The following is a 15,228-nucleotide window of genomic DNA, read 5'->3' as shown; positions in this document are numbered from 1 at the left end:
GATTTTCCATGCATGCAGCAGCTCAGAATTTAAGTAGTATTAGAGGTGAAGATGGAAAGGCATGTAAATATTCCTGACAAAGAACGTAATAAAAGCTATGAACTGCTCTTAGCTTTTGGTGGGTGCAGTCAAGAACTTGCTCTCTCTGCTGGCATAGCTGATACCTGACATTAAAAAGAGCTTGGGAAAGCAGGAAAAGATACTTCTGAAAGTTATTCTTTTCCTATGGAGAATATTATAAAGATACGGTGTCCTTTTTTTAGGCTCACCAGTTTCCTTTCTACAGCAATTTGTTTGCTTACAACTGGCTCCCAAGTCACAGGTGCCCAGTGGAAATTTAGAAAAGCAAAATAACTTGGAAGACTGCTACAGTACACAAAAATGTGAACCTATAGTAAAGGCAATGCAAACAGACAGGGATAGACTGAGCAGCAACTCTTGCATTTTCCAAAGAAAAAGAGGGACTTGTGATAGGTTTAGAGGGAGGGAAACTACTCAGACAGGCTCCAAAAGTGCACAGCCATGGTTGCTCCCCATTTGCCCTTGCAATACACCACACTGTGAATTTTCAGCCTTTCACGCTCTGCTGAGAAATAAATTGTTTAGGTCTAGGAGGTCTAAAGCTAGCTCTATTAAAGACCTATGTATTAGTGTTCAAAGATGCATATCATTTCCTACAGCTAGAGGCAGCCATTTAGATTTGGCAGATGTTATTTTATTTGTTCAGGCTGAAAGGTCACTATAATTCTGCCAGCTTTATTTTTCGTATTTAAAATGTCACCCCAAACAGGTAGCTAAGGTAACGCATTTGCTTTCTACATATCTTCTACCATTTTCCATGTCAGAGAAGGTCTTTTATGTCTTAGGAATGCTAATTAAGTTTGAGAACTGGTCTTTGAAAAAAAACACTTGAAGGAATTGAAGCACCTTTTTAAGATGATTGTCTCAGTTGCAAGGGTGTTTGATTCTATTGTTTTTCAGAGGGTCTTGACATGTTTGCTTCTGGCAGCATTTCTTTTCTCTCTCGAAGTATCTCTTCATGCAAGAAGAAAATTAGAATGATCTGAAAGGTTTCCTGCTACTGTCCTCCATTTCTGTGCCCACCTTTACTCATCTGCAATTTGCACCTACATAGATAGAAGACGAATTTGATCCCATGCCTTGAAGGCTCTTTCAAAAAAGCAATGGAGGTCATGACTGTAGGGATGTTGTGGGGCAAAGAAAGGCAATGACAGTGCCTTCTGCTAGGATACAAGCACTGTGGAGCTACAGAAGATGGCAAAAAAGAAAAATTATCTCATCTCAATCCTCCAACAAGACTTCAGCAGTTTAAGCATGCTGGTTTGCCGTGCCATTTTTCTACATGGAATACTTTGATTCTTTTTCTAATTAGGGTCCTTTTACCCTTTGCTGACATTTGTGATCCAAGTATATATAATGCATTTCAACTGTCATGCTGGTCAAATGCGTTTAACTATACCCCTAAGAATCCTGTTTGCTTATTAACTAACTTATATCAGGCACATAATGGCATAAGGATCTCTCTTTACAGTGTTTAATTCACACACTGTGCATTTTTTTTAAGAGTTAAAGCTCTTGTTTAGTGTTATAAATTACTTGAAAGGAAGAAAAAAAACATTCTGGTACTGTGGTATAATTCTGAATGGCTTTCTTAGTACATTCTGTTTTTCCATCTTGTGTTTGTCAAGACAGACATGAAAGCTAAAAGACCAAAAAGAATCTCTACAAGAAAAATGCTTATTTTCCCTGTAAAATACGTTAATGATCAATGCTGTCTCTAAGGACCTCTGGTTCTTTCTTCCTTATTGTTGTGCATCATGTTCTACAGCAAACTGCAGACTGGCATGAAATTCTTGTGAAGCACTGATACTCTAGGTCAAGATAAAGACCATCATTCACTCTTTTAATTTGCTTTTAAAATTAAGTTTGAAAAAGTTCACAGAAAAATCTGTTCCTGTGCCAAGAGCTTCCTTTTGTAGTGACTATTTAAGTATTTTCACAAATGTGTTTTTATCTGTTTTTTTTTTTTTTTTTTTTTCCTTTCTGACCACATGGTTTGAACATACAAGTCAGTGTGACCTTAAAACTTCCTAGGGGAAAATTAGTTGCAGAGAGATGGCACACAAAGAAAGAGATACAAAAAAATCAGTGTGTTTTCTGCAAAATACATTTAGCGTTTCTTGGCAGTCTCTGCCCTCAGCTCCCACCTTTGCTTTAATAGCATCTGCTGTGATTTTCTTATCTTGCACTGAGTGGTACAACTAGAATTTCATTATTTGAAAAGTGCATGCCATTCACTAATGTGTATCTGATTAAGCTTGGCTCCAGATTACTCTATGTTAGAAACGCTTTATAGGTACAACTTCACAGAACACTGAAACATCCCACTTATCAGAAAGCACTGGCAGAAGACCAACTCTGATTGAAATCAAAGGGACTGAGCCTTCTAGCCTCCTTCAAAAATTAAGTCTGATTGAAAAAATGGGACAGATTGAGGATTTTATGTGTATGCACATGAAGATATACATGCACACGTGCTCCATATATATATACACTCATATACTATGTCATTTTCTTATACATCTGTTGAACACCCTACAGGAGTCTACATGCTAGCAATCAAACTTTTTTCTACAGAGATTTATTAAAAACATTCTGGGGAAATTAAGGCAAAGAAACGAGGCAATATTGACTGAATTTATCCCAGGTAATTGCACCTACATGTTATCTTCCAGTAGGTTCCGCCAAAGGCTAAGAAGAAGCTCAGCCACAAGCACCCTCTTCAGCCCCCTTCACAGGATGCAGTTCCCTTACACTTCCCAGGCTTGTATGCTAATTCAGTGGACTGCATACAGAACATAGTACCTTTCTCTTGCTATAATCTGCTGTCCAGCTGTAAATGCTTCTACTACAGCTTATTCCCCCATACAGGTTAATCTGGTGCTTAAATTGCCATAGCTACACTTACATCAGTTTGTCTAAAAGAAGAGCAGATTAAAAATAAGTGAACCTGGTCTTTGCCATTCAAAATTAAACTCAAATAAATAAATAAACCACACAAACCAATCAACCAAACAACTGAATGAACCAGTCTAAATTTCATTATTTAGCTGGCTTCCAATAATGCTTTTTTTCATGTTCTTAGACTTCAGTATCTCAAGCTGGCCTGGAAGCTGATTTCAATCTGGAACCAAATTTCAGCCTTCTGGGAATCTGGCCTATGTTTGCAAAGGGTGGACCTTAACCAGGAACAGTGAATGCCAGAAATCATAAGGAAGACAGATCCTCCTGAGACCTCCAAATTAATTTTAATGAACCTCAGGAATTTGACTAAGCTCAAGTTAAGCTCTTCACATTTGAAACTGCTGTTCAGGGCAAACCTGTGGGGTTTCATCCATCACTGTCTTCTTGGCTTGATTTGAACTGTATCCTGGCAATGAGGGGAAACACTTCAAGCAGAAGGGAGGAGATGCTCTAAATACTTAGCACAAGGAGTGAGGAAAAATCAGTCCTAATTCTCATGCAGTATATCCCACATAAACTTGCAGAATCACATGAATGATGATGGAGAGGCTAACAACATGTTCAGTATAAAAAGATCAGACACAGATCTGCAACAACACATGTGTACACAGAGCTAAAACAATTGAATTTAAGTATTATAGTCAAAAGCCTGATGAAAGTTTTGACTTCTTGTCAGAGTAGCGAAAAACATGTAATGTCTCGTTTCATTCATGAGGAATATCAGAATGATGGCAATCTCCAGAGCTCCCACCACACTGGCCTAGCAGAATGACCCTTCATCTACTCTCTGTTGTTGTCCGTAGGGGATATACCAACATTTATATACCTACCACTTCAATATGAAATCAATCCAGACTATGATCTCAATCACCCTTTCACAGAAGGGGCTCCTAAATCTCTTATTATGCTTTTCTGGCCCAAGCAACTTGTAACTATCAAGAGAAGAGTGTTTTCTTATTACAAGCCTTTTCTATGGCCTTCTGGCTAAGTAATTCCCAAGAGACGGACAGTTGGGATGTGCAAATCCACAGACTGGGAGGATGTGCAGAAGGTTCGGACGCTACCTTAGCAGAGCTTGACACACCAAACTGTAGGGCAGTGCTGTTACAGGTTCTATAATTTTAAGCATTAAAACCAAGAAACAGTGGCTAATTTTCAGCATCTAACCAAAAGCAGATGAAGTTTCAGATGTTTCCTGTTTCCTCAGTGTTGCTTCCTAAATATTATTCTGTGTTGAAGGTAAAATGAGACAGGACATTAATTCTAATGCAAAATAGTAATTTTACATTCTTTATCTCCTTGCATATGTCTATTTGAGATGGCACTATTCAGTAACATAGTAGGTGTATTTGGAGGCTAATTAAATTAAGACCTGCTAAATAGTAGCTCCCTGGGACGGCAGGTGCTATATAACTGAAAGAGATTAAGTCACGCTAAGGGCTTTTTTTTTTGTTTTCTTCAGAAGATTATCTCAGAAATCCTCCACGTGTTTTAAAGCTGAAGTTTCATTAACAAGTTGTCAACACCAGCCCCTCCTCCCAGAACCCTCTCTGTTCCCTCCTACTCTTTTCCCAGAACACCAGCTATCTCAAAGCATCTAGAATGGCAAAGGAAAACCTGGCTTTTTTAAATGAGGAAAAGAAAGTAAGAAACTGGAGAAGTTTATTTCTTTTCAGGGCTACAAATATTTCTCTGTCTCACACACAGACAGTTACCATATACACAAACAGAGATAGGAACATATTTGCAGAATGCATATGTACTTTTAACAGCTAATTTTTCACACATAAATATAATTACATTTTAAATGAAACAATATATTGCTTTTATATCAAAGAATAAATGAGTAGAACATTTTTACGCATCTTGTTCCTTTACTTCAAATTCTTTTTTAAGCTTAATTTCTGCTATATTAAATTAGTAAGTTAGTACAGCACCGATTCCAGTTTTTCTAAAATGGCTAGATGCAAGTAAGGGCTCTATCATTCAATTTCAACCAGGAAAATAATTGCTTCATGGTAGACACTGGTTATAAATCAAAACTCAATATTCCTCTCACATTTCAGGAAATAACAGCACTCTGTCCATTCCTTAAAAGTCATGGCAATCCCAGGTACTTCCTAATGAAGACTGCTATCCACCACCTGTGTTACATCAGACACTATTTTCTCCCTGCTCTCCTCTTTTACATCATGGTTTCCAACGGTTATAAAATGCATCCTGGCCAGCCATTCTTTTAAATTAGCATCCCCATGAGATGCAGTATTCTCTGAATTCCCTCAAGAACCATTCCAGCTGTAATCTGCACTTATTATTGAATTTGCACCAGAGAAATTCATTAGCTATGAACAGTATAAAACTTCCTTTATACATGCTTTCATTTCATTCATCCAAAACCACCATTGCCCTTGGCTGTAGCAAATTTGGCCTCTACCCAATAAAATCAATTGTTAACACACATACTGAACAAAAGTTGCATGCATTCAAAAAGGATTAGTTACACCTCGGACCCAGAGATCATTCTGCACTGTCCTGCTGAATATCTTTTTACACTTTGGCAATGGCTTAAAATAAATAAATACCCTGTTTGTAATATATATAGGTTGCTCCAAAAGTGATGCCTCCTATTTGTTTCCATGGAAACTACAAAGATCCAACAAGCATGATATTACGATTTGATGGAGCAAATTCTCAGATACAAAGCACTATTTTTTTCAACACCACTAGGTATGCATTTTTACCAGTGATGAATAAGATCCTGCATGCTGCACTCATAAAAATCTGCACCATCAGAGGTGACAGACTGCCATGGGTCACTACTGCTGAAACACGTCACCCACTGCCTCACCATGCTCACCTCAACTGTTTGGTCGATATAGATGTTCAGCAAGCATCAATGAATGTCAGTGGGTGCAATTTTTTCTGCATGGAGGAATTCCATGGTGCACCATTGCTTCATATGCACTTCCATATCAGACGCTATTTAGTCACTCTGCCCCTTAGCTGCCATCTGTCACACGGCAAGAAAATATAATGGAATATTGATGGGTAGGTTCAACCTCTACCTCTATCCCACCAATATCTGCCTCTGACATTGTAGGCTAATATAGTAAAATGGGAGGCATTCGTTGCTGAGCAGCCCTTGTACATACCGCTTCTTTTCTTCACAAAATGTGGGGATAGTACAGAGAACTGACGTAACAGTGTTAGGTAGGGTTATGGATTAAAGTTCTAAAGTTTACCTACGTAGATATTTGACAGATTGCAAATATTTAAATATTCTCACTGCTTTTTGCAGTTTTGTTTTAACAATTCAGGTTCTGACACGGTATCCACTAGAAGTTGGAAAACTAGTATTACACCCTTTAAGAATCTTGTCTAATTGTATTCCCTTATATTCTCTTTATGATCCCAACAAGTAAAAGAGCATGAAAAATAATTTTGAAAATCATAAATTAGGATGCAGACAAAGATACACTGCCTTAAGCAATGTAGCATGTATGATCTGTATCATTTGTCACCGTATGCCTTAAACGTAATGAAATCTTCACAATTGCCTTATACTTTTAAAGCTTTTTCCAATAAGGAATGCAACTACATACAGTATCATTATAACAACATGAGTATATACAGAAATTCTACTGGCCTTGATTTTAAAGGACACACAAATCCTGCAGTGGTGTACTTTTCAAGAATGACTGTGCATTAACAGAAACAATGCGATGAATGCAATGATCATGGCAGACTAGAACTCTTGGTAGTTAAATTAAAGTTCCCAAAACAGATGGGATAGGATGCTTCAGCACTTGTTTTTGTGTATTTTGGAGTAAACAGACTTCTTAGAAAATATATAGATTCCTCTGAATATTAAGAATACTTATATAAAACTGACTTATTAATTTGGATAGGCAGATTACTACACTTTTCCATGAATGTAGTTTTTCTTGCTTTTTAATTATATTTTATTAAATCTTAATATGAGACAAAATGAAGGACAGAACCATGAAGAACAAGACTTTGCTAAAACAGAATTGCTCTTGAAATTTAAGAGAATTCAATTGCATACGTGAAATACAGAGTACATGCATCATGGGTTTAAGAGCTACATCTCCACAGTCCTTTTCTGTTGTTAGCATGGTTTCTCCTGGACATAATGCTGGACTCAAACTTGGGCTGCACCCAAAGGTTGAGGAGCATTAATGCATTATTTCATTGTATAGCTGCTGTCCTTCAGAGATAAAGCAGCCTTCAGCTTCAGTTACTGGGAGCTATGGGAGCTCAGTATTTCTTTTAAACCATTTTTGTTCAAATGCTTCTACTTGAAAAATTTGGATACGGATATACAGGGAGATATATATACAAAGAATATAAATTGGATACATACATATATATATATATATACACACACATATACGAAAAGTATTAGACCAAAGGCCTGAATTATTTCTCATGACTGTCAGCTTGTCTCTTCATCTTCGTCATACTTTCTGTATCACTAGATCCTAAGAGGACATCACTTAGACCAAATTAAGCTAAAGCTGCATTCTGCAATCATCACCACATATTCAGCATCTTTTTATTTCATCAGAGGAAATAATTGTGACCTTTTGAGGTATGTATTCCTAGTTTGTAACTGCTTAAAAAACCTGAATTATCCTTCAAATACAAGTAAAAATGATGCGACTTCTCTATAGCGTATTTGATTACTTTTCCAGTTCATGTTAATGTCTACTATGGATAACAGGTTTGATGGATATAAAGAATTTAAAATGGATCGTTTAAAAGACAAAATTCAATATTACATTTTTCAGTTTTTAATTGAAATATTTTAGCTATATGGACAGAGGATTAAGGGCAGTACTGGAATAGTGTTCCCTTGCACTTCTCACCCTCCTCCAAGCAATATAAATTCAAACTGATATTTTAGCAGCAGTAAAAAAAAATATTGTTTGAACTAGCATACCTCTATTTTGTTTTGTTATAACCCTGGAGCTTATGCACTTCACCTGTGAGCTGGAAATACAGTAAAGGGATGGGTTTAGCAGCTGCCTTCTCTGTTTAAAATGTCAGCTTCATATTTTCAACCATTGCCATCAATTCTAAGGCACTAGTTAAGCTATTTTTACTTCATGGGCTTATGAAAAACATATCAAGGTCAATTCTCCACGTTTGTTTTTCAGGAAGAGCATGAGAACTCTTGCCATGGTTTGCCTGCATATGTTCCTGTGTATGTTCAGATTACAGTGGTACTAACAATTGGCTTTACAATTCATATTCACCAATTGAGTAACCAATTTCTTAAATTCTTTCTAGACTATAATTTCAGACGCTTTTCCTCAGGAAAAAAAAATACTTTGAAAGAGGTTCAGTTATTTTTACTAGCTTGCTGGTGTTTTAATTTATTATTAAAAGTTTGATTTGCCATGCATGTTCTGGATAGAAAAGCTTGTGTGAGTGTAATCATAACTGAACCCAATTTTATTAAAATACTGTTTGTTCTGGAATTATGAGCACAAGGTTTTCATTTTAATGATGAGCATTTTGGTTTCTTGTTTCATTTCTCTTTGTGATGCAAATATTTAAACTGCTTGAATTCACAGCTGTTGCATATAGAGCATACCCCAAAGACTCCTGCTGGTTAAACTAATCTGTCCGCCTTGATGAGGATCCAGTGATAAACCCTTCCCACTTCAGAGAAAAATTCACATATGCAGACAAGACCGAGGTAGTAGCTTTCTACAGAGCATTTGTGATCATCCTGACACACCCTAAATCTCCAGCAGGCTCAAGATTTTCTTTTCCTGCTCCCTCTGAGTGAGAACATGAGAAAAAACTGAAAACCATCACGTTCATGACATTATTTAGAAAGCCTTTAGAAAAAGGTCCTTCAAGAAGGGAATATCAAAACTATACTCCGTGCATATTTAATTCTTCATGTTCCTGGAACAAAACGGTCCAGTTCTGCAGGGCTTTCCATGCCAGCTTGTCTCTACAGACTGTTGCTCACACATACTGACCTCTCACAGCTTTTCAGATTTCTTTTCAACTTTAACTCTCCATTGGCAAAACAAGATTTTCAGCATCTTGCCACACTGAAATGGCAGCTTCTCTTTGCAATGCATACCAAGATGACGCCATCTGAGAAGGTGCTATGATGTTCAGTATGGGTTTGAGACTGATATATTCAGAAAGGAAAAAGTATTCCTAGCACTAGCATTCCGTTGTTCTTATACTTACAGTCTACCTTAAGTTAAAAATGAAAAGAGATTTTCACTTCTTTGTTTGGGATTAATCTAAATAACACATCAGTCCTGGTAGGATACTCTGAAAAAAAATTGGTAATTAACCTACCATACTTCCATACCAATGATAAGATTTCTATAGCTTCTCTTGGCTTCCCCACTCAGTTTATACTCTTTAACACTGTCTCATTTTGGGCCTATCTACCTTCACTTCCTTAAAAAAAGGGAAAAAGGAAAAAAAGGGAAACATCACTGCCATATTCATGAAAGCGAGAAAAAATGACCTGGGGAACTATAGGCTAGCGAGCCTCATCTCTGTGCCTGGGAAGATCATGGAACAGATCTTCCTGGAGGATATGTTAAGGCCCATAAGGAATGAGGAAGTGATCTGAGATAGTCAGCACAGCTCCACTGAAGGCAGATTCTGCCTGATGAATCTGGTTGCCTTCAATGATGGAATAACAGAATCGGTGGACAAAGGAAGGGCATCTGATGTTGTCTACCTTGACTTGTGCAAAGCCTTTGACAAGTTTCTGAATTGGAGAGAAATGGATTTGAAGGCTGGACTGTTAGGTAGATAAGGAATTGGTTGGATGGTAATAGCCAACAGCTCTATGTCCAAATGGAGGCCAGTCATAAGTGGTGTCCCCCAGGTGCATCTTGGGACGAGGGCTCTTCTACACCTTTATTAACAACATAGACAGTGGAAACAAACGTACTCTCAGCAAGTTTATTAATGACAGCAAGCTGAGTGGTGCATTTGACACAACAGAAGGAAGGGATGCCATCCAGAGGGATCTGGACAATCTCAGAAAATGGGTACACATGAACATGAACGAGATTTAACACGGCCAAGAGCAAGGTGTTGCACTTGCGTTGCGGCAATCCCAAATATAAGTACAGACTGGGAGAAAAACTCCTTGAGAACATCCCTGCAGAGAAGGACTTGGGGGTCCTGATAGTTGCTGCTGGACAACAGCTTGGCCAAGAAGGCCAGTGACATTCTGGGATGCATTAAAGAGTGTGGTCAGCAGATCGAGGGAGGTGATCCTCCACCTCTGCTATACCCCACCGAAGCCACAGAGAAAGCTCTGGGGAGACCTCATTTTGGTTTTCCAGTACTTGAAGGGATCTAGTAAGCAGGAGGGGAACCAACATTTCACAGTCTGACAGTCCTATTGTTACAGGACAAGGAGAGATGGTTTTAAACTAAAAGAGGGAAGATTTAGGCTAGATGTTAGGAAGAAATTTTTTACACAGAGAAGGGCGAGGAGCTAGAACAGGTTGCCCGGAGTGGTTATGGATGCATCATTTCTGGAGGCATTCAACGCCAGGCTGGATAGGATCCTGGGCAGCCTGATCCAGTAGTTGGCAACCCCATCCGTGGCAGAGGGGTTAGAACTCATTGATATTTAAGGTTCTCTCCTATCTAAGCAACTCCTCTATGATTATAAACACCCTTTCAAAATCATATCAAGATCACGGAGGCATAGCAGAATTTTTCCTTTCTTGCTGCAGTAACACTGTGATGATTCCTAAGAAGTCTGAAAAGTCTTAAAAACCTATAGGTTTTTAAGGTCTGTAGATTGGAACAAAATCGGGACAATGTTAATTCGTGTTATAAGACACGCTTATGTTAGGAAAGACCTAACATGGGTTTTGGGTAGGTATGTGAAGGACTTCTGGCTTCTCCTCATGCATTCTCCACAGGTTTCTTGCTTATTTTTCTGGCAGTGCTTACCTACATCCTACCCAGAGAAACTGCTGATATTCCTCTGCTGCCTCCATCCTGACACTGAAGCAAAGAGTCCTGCTCTGTTCTCCTGTCCAGTATCCCCAGCCACTCCTTGTGCCTCACACCATGCCAGGGGCTGGGAAGAGGAACAGCAAAGGAAGGCACCTTTTACTGGAAGGGTTGAAATAGGCTGTCTTTTTATTGTAGGAAAAGTCATCTGCTGCTCTAAATGGCCTCCTGCCCTAGACAGACTCCTACTATAACAAATAGCGGATGCAGCATCCTGCGAGACTCCTGACAAAGTCATTTAAAAAAAATTCAGATAACAAACTGACTTTCTGCTATTTTAGTGACAGATTTAAAGTCTACAAGATAAGGAAGATAAGTTTTTTTCTTGATAGAATCTGAACTAATTTCCATCTTTTATTTCATGTTTAGTTTAATATCTTGCTTTTTATTTTATTTTTCTTTTTTTTGCTAATACTCTCAATCTTAATTTAAGGTCAATGTACTTCTCAGAATCACACCTTATATAAATTTTTTAAGAGCAGTATAGTACTTGTTACACTGCAAGACTGTAGGGACTGATTCCAGTACGAGGCTATATTTTTATTAGCATCTCTGCCACTTCCTTCTCAAATATCTCTGTAGTTCCTATCTGAATGGTAGCTAGCCATTTTATTCTACTGCTCCATTTTTTAACATCTCATCTCCTGTTATACCTTGTTCCTACTCGCAGAAACAAGTGTTACAGTAGGATTGTATGCACCATCTTCTATGATGGTTACTAATACTTGATAATAATTATTATCAAGATTCTTTGAAATTCTACTTCAGGTGACTTCGTCTGAGTCAGGGCTTTGACTGACTGCCTGCAGGAAGTAAAGAAGAAAGGACCATGCTATTTTCTTCTCTCCTCTGGATGCATGCAATTATCCTTTGAAGACTGCCACAGCTGAGGCTGGAGAGTGGGGTTTTGGGGCAGGAAGAGGTTTCCTCATAGAGCCAAGAAAGCTCTGTTTCCTGGTTTGTATGACTTGTCCTTATGATTACAGGTAAAACACTTGTGGCCAAATATGAAAGGGAGAAGAAATAAAGGTCAGACTGTGGAACACTGCACATTGATGGGCAGTGAGGGTGGAAAAAAAACGCCTCCTGTAGCACAGTCCCAGTCTGCTCTATGGGAATAGCATGGCACTTCTGCAAAGCCCATTGCATTGTGGAAATGCAGGACAAACATGTAATGCTCTCTTCTCATGACACTGCAATTCTCAGAGGCTTTTGTCTTGCATTCAGAAATGCTGGGAAAGAAAGCATTTTGTGGTGACTGGTGCAGCACGAGACAGGCTGGATTTTCCTGTGGTTGCTTCTGGACTATTACATCAATTACATGGTTGTCTGTATTTGCAGGAATCAGACTCAATGATCCATGAACTGTCATCCTCTCCTGTGGGGAATAATTGAGGATAGCAGGAACTGCTATTTTATAGAATTTGGGATTCTTGTTCTGTTTTCCCTGTGTGCTAAAAACGTTGCTGTGAATTCCTTAGTTTATCCCAAGCTTTTAGAGGTGTTAAAAGGTTTGTCGGACATGTAGATCTGACTGGAACTCAGAATTATTAGAAAATAGTAGCAGAAAGCCTAGATGAAAGAACATTGGGCTGCAAGCCACAAGGTCATTTAACAATACTTTGCATAGATATAGTATTAGGAATTTGTATTTCAGCCTCTGAAGTAGATACACATCATTAATACTGTTTTACAAAGGGGGAAGCAGAGAATTAAAATGGTACATTCAGTGCCTACAATGTTGCTAAATGTATGAATAATGCCAAGAATTTTTACACATAGATTACACAGGAAAGGTATTAGAAGCTGTAATAGAGATGTTTAGAATAAACTGAGTTCAAAGAAAGCACAAATATTTCTCAGCAGAAACATTTGTTTCTGCCCATGCTCCAGACATTAGCTTCTTTTGCCCATACTACAAGACAAAAAGAACAAACAAGTCCATGACCATATTTCCCAGGGCTTAGAATTAAGCTTTCCTTAAATCTTACATGTAGGTCCAAACAAGGGACCAATGAAGGGACCAATGCATGTGAATGATTTTTCCCTTTTCTAATTATCTAGAGTATGCTAACATCTGCCCAAAAATACCAACATCTTTAATCTTCAGTCTGCATCTTTTGCATAGTGATCTCTCAGTAGACTCCAGAGTTCCATTCTCTTTTGGTAGTGAATGTGATTTTAAAAGCATACAGACCAGCACCTTTAAAGAAGCACTCAGTAAGACAGCTGACCAAGAATAAAGCAAAGTGTCTAAATCCAAACCGTCCTGCGCTTTTGCTCCTTTGTGTTCAATGTGATTTGTCTCTCAGCATTCAACTACAATTTGATGCTTCAATAATGATTTAGGGCAGTGTTTCTGAACCAAGGAAGGACAATGCAGAAGGACAGTGAAAAGAAATAGGTGATGTGAAATACTGTAAATTTTATTATATTGTAAAGAGCCCCTTTTTTCCAGTTCCTTACACATACCCTTGCCATTCAAGGTCGAATATAATCTGTTAATCTCTTCAAACAGACACATGAATGTAAGAGTATATATCCTTCTAGTGAGTACAGACATATTCTTTGTTCTTACATTTACAATAAGTGGAAAAAAGTCAAAACTGATTAAGAAATTGCCAAATGGAAAAGCTTGGAAGGAACACTGTTGTAATTCATATTTTAAGAACAAAAAAAACCAACAAGAAGCATGAAATCTGGAAACTGCTGAAAGTGGGGAGTTAACAGAAAAGACTTATTTTTTGAGATAACAAGCTTAACATGTTTGAGAGAAAAATTATACATAACTAAATAAAAATATATAAAATTAATGATCATTTCTAAAATGTAGCTTGACAACAGCAATGCTTTAAGCACTGTATATATATAAAATCACCAGTAGGTACTGCTATGTAACTCATTTTCACGGTAACAGGTACCTCCTAAATATTTGTCCAGATTTCAGCTGGGATAGAATTAGTTTTCTTCCTATTATCTGGTATGTTCTGCATTTTGGATTTAGAATGAGAAAAAAAAAAAGGTGAAAACACACTGATTGTTGCTGAGCAGTGCTTAACACAAAGCCAAGGACTTTTCTGCTTCTCACGCTGCCCTGCCCAAGGAGCTGGGAGGGAAGAGAACCAGGACAGCTGACCCAAAGTAGCCAAAAGTTTACTGACAAAAGATACCTCGTACCATATGCTGTCATGTGGAACGATAGAAGTGGGGGAGTTGGCCAGGGAGGCCACCTCTGCTGGGGACTGGATGGGCATCAGTTGACTGGTAGTGAGCAATTGTATATTCTTTATTTCTTTATTATCATTATTATTTCCCCTTCATTTTCTGTCCTATTAAACCATCTCTAACCACAATTTTTCTTCTTCCTCTCGCCTTCCCACTGGAAAAGAGTGAGCAAGAGAAAAAGCTCTGCTATATGATTGGGAATGAGGTATTAAGAGCAAAGAGGTAAACTTCTCATCATATAATCACAAATAATGCTCTTTTGCTGCTGAATCAGAGGAAGTGTTCTGGGTGTGCAGTGGCAGAATGGCTTTGTTTAACACAAACTACTTAGGATTATACACAGAAAAATACGGTATCATATAGAGTTTGGCATCTGTTTTTGCAGCTGTCACACCAGCCCTGCAAGGGAGCATTTGGAGCAGTAAAAGAGGCCAAAGGGGACTATATTCCACACAATCATCACCAGGAAAACAGGGAGCCAAGTGGGTATTTGAGTCAAATTTATAAGCCAACGTGCTTTCGAGCGGTGCTTCTATTTTTAACATGCAGCAATGAGCCAAGAAACACTGGAGTCATGCATTGCAGATTAGAGACACAGAATTAGCTTAAGTTTCTCCCTGTGCTCTTAAATATTTGAGCTTGGAGCCTATGTTCAGCTTTGAGGTAAGTAACTGCAGATTCATTTAGGAAAAGGAATAAAATGGAAATTGCTTACAACAAATTAGTGCTTTTCTTTAAAAAAAAAAAAAAAAAAAAAGTAGTACCATTCCCTGTCAGAGACTGCTTAGCAATTTATAAATTATTTTGGCAGGCAGTAATGATTAAATGATCCAGGCCTTCACTTGAATAAAATGAGCCCTGCATTTAGTTCAATGTTTCACTGTACAAACTCATAAGATATTGCCAAAATTT

The 15,228-nt window shown here is 38.1% G+C and overlaps 1 protein-coding gene across 1 annotated transcript in view; it reads right to left on the bottom strand.

Moving 5' to 3' along the window:
• The window catches only part of XKR4 (XK related 4), a 227,827-nt gene that overhangs the window by 100,591 nt on the left and 112,008 nt on the right, over positions 1-15,228 (bottom strand). The window lies entirely within an intron of this gene.

This window comes from Phasianus colchicus, chromosome 3 (genome assembly GCF_987193195.1).
Source record: "Phasianus colchicus chromosome 3, bPhaCol1.hap1.1, whole genome shotgun sequence".
NCBI classification, from domain to species: domain Eukaryota; kingdom Metazoa; phylum Chordata; class Aves; order Galliformes; family Phasianidae; genus Phasianus; species Phasianus colchicus.
This window is presented reverse-complemented; position numbering and strand designations above follow the sequence as displayed.